At 57.1% G+C, this 2,333-nt stretch overlaps 1 pseudogene; it reads left to right on the forward strand.

Moving 5' to 3' along the window:
- The first annotated feature begins 426 nt into the window (after positions 1-426).
- Positions 427-1,599, forward strand: LOC146194311 (uncharacterized; annotated as a pseudogene).
- The last annotated feature ends 734 nt before the right edge of the window (positions 1,600-2,333 follow it).

Below are 2,333 nucleotides of genomic sequence, written 5' to 3' on the forward strand. Positions count from 1 at the left end.
GTGTTTCCACCTGGTTGTGTGGCGTGTTGTCGATGCTCGCTTCCTTGTACGGTGCTGTGCAGCAACTCGCAAGATTGTTTTCTTTCACCATGCGTTTCACCATGCCTTTCATCATAGAGTTTATTTTTGACTGCTCAAATTAAAGCGGTTTCTTTTGTTCACGTTGTTGCCGGTCGTTTGTCGCATGGGTGGCGGCTCACGAACCCCCCTGAGTGAGGGCTGAGGCCCACATTTGGCGCCCAATGGGATTTTTTCTGAGCTTTCAGGGAGTTGTTACCCGCCACTTTGAGCACGCACCCGTGCCGCGAGGACCGCCAATGCAAGAGAACCACCCCCGTCCGGAGCCAGCCCAGTAACTTGCCGGATACGACTGCGTCAAGGAACGTAAGCTGTGGGCCAAACATTTCTCCTCGGACAGTTCCATTAATGCTTCTACGCTCAGGTAAACTTACTAGTCGTAACGAGCCAACCAACCACACGACTGACAGTATGTCTGACAACGAGGAAAAAGGGGCGGCCGCGGCAGATATGACCGACATTTTGAGCCGGATAACTACGCTGCTTGAGCGACAGGCACAAACTGAACCACCCACCTTCCGTTTGCAGCTCGCAGTGCCGACATATGAAGGGCACACGGACAAAAAATCTGAGCAGACTTCCTACAAGAAATGCTTGTCTACCGTAACGCGGAAGCCCTACCAGACGACATTATTTTACAACGCGTTTTGCCAGTGGCCCTGAAAGGCTCCGTCGCACGCTGGCGGCGTCGACAGACGTTGCAAAACTGGACTCATTTCGAGCAGTTGCTAAGGGCAGAGTTCCTTCCCCCCGACTATGCCGTCCGCATTAAAGATGAATTGTACACTCGCATACAGGCAGAGGAGAAAAGCCTTTTGGAATATATACGCTCATTTCAGGAACTTTATGAGCGTGCCGACCCCTCTGCACCAGAAACAGAGAAGGTCACACGAGCGATACGCCAAGCCCACCCACGCTTTCAGGCCTATTTGCGGGGGCGTAGCTTTTCGTCACTGGACGATCTCGCAAAAGCGGCTTCTGATACCCAGGCCGCCATGTTAGCCGAATTGACCTATCGGCCTCCGCCCCCTCCAGAAACCGCCCTGGAGCCCTCATGCGCGTGGCCTGGTGCGCTCACTGCAAATGGGGGACCTCGTTTGCCTCCGCCCCTGCCTCGCTCGGTGGACCCGTTCAGCTACCAAGCTCTTGGATCACCGGGCCCCTTCCCACTCCGAGGCCGGAACCCGGGAGCACCCCCACGGCGTACTCAGGGCCGTCGCCGGTCTGCGGATCCAAGCACGCGGCAAGGTATGGACGACACAAACACTGACTTTCCGGTCTGTTTCCAGTGTGGTGGTCGAGGCCACTACAGAAGCCAGTGCCCAAGTCCCCGCGGCTCTCGTAAGCAGGGAAACGACGACGGCCGGCGGTGGTAAGCAGTTATGACCACTTGCCGGCCCGCAACCTACCGGTCCCGGGCGCCTCCTTGCAGCCGCCCAGCCTCCTTGCAGTCTGCCATGAAGTGCCGGTAGGCGTGCCGTGTACACAACCTGCAGCACCTGCCGACTGCCCTGCGGTGTCAGATGCAAGTCGTCGTTCGCCCCCTCCTGCTGACGGAGTTGTGGGTGCAAGTCGTCGTTCGCCCCCTCCTGCTGACGGAGTTGTGGGTGCAAGTCGTCGTTCGCCCCCTCCTGCTGACGGAGTTGTGGGTGCAAGTCGTCGTTCGCCCCCTCCTGCTGACGGAGTTGTGGGTGCAAGTCGTCGTTCGCCCCCTCCTGCTGACGGAGTTGTGAGTGCAAGTCGTCGTTCGCCCCCTCCTGCTGACGGAGTTGTGAGTGCAAGTCGTCGTTCGCCCCCTCCTGCTGACGGAGTTCGGGGGGCCAGAACCACACCACGATACAGGATATTTTGGTCGTCGCACCATCCTGCTGCCACAAAATACAACTGTGAACGACCGCCGGTGAAGCAGAGACGAGAACCGCTCACCCGGCCCAGATCAACGTGGGAGCCTCCGGCATTACCCAAAAAGCTTCAGGAACAAACGGTGAGCGCTGTTCCGTCAACATCTCGTTGTAATGAGACCCACCTTGACAATATGCCGCTGGTTGCGGTGAATATGGCCGGAATAGAAGTGCCTGCGCTTTTAGACACAGGCTCTACAGTTGCAGTTTTCGGCGATAGAGTTAAAAACGCCTGTGATGCGAAACACCTCCGGTTACGGAGTGTAAGCACCAACCTGCGTATGGCGTCTACTCACGTAGCATCTGCCACCTCGGCAGCCCGTTTAACAGTCACTATCAATGGGCGAAAGATTA

The sequence above is a fragment of the Amblyomma maculatum genome, chromosome 3 (assembly GCF_055883805.1).
Source record: "Amblyomma maculatum isolate TAMU_Amacu chromosome 3, ASM5588380v1, whole genome shotgun sequence".
NCBI classification, from domain to species: domain Eukaryota; kingdom Metazoa; phylum Arthropoda; class Arachnida; order Ixodida; family Ixodidae; genus Amblyomma; species Amblyomma maculatum.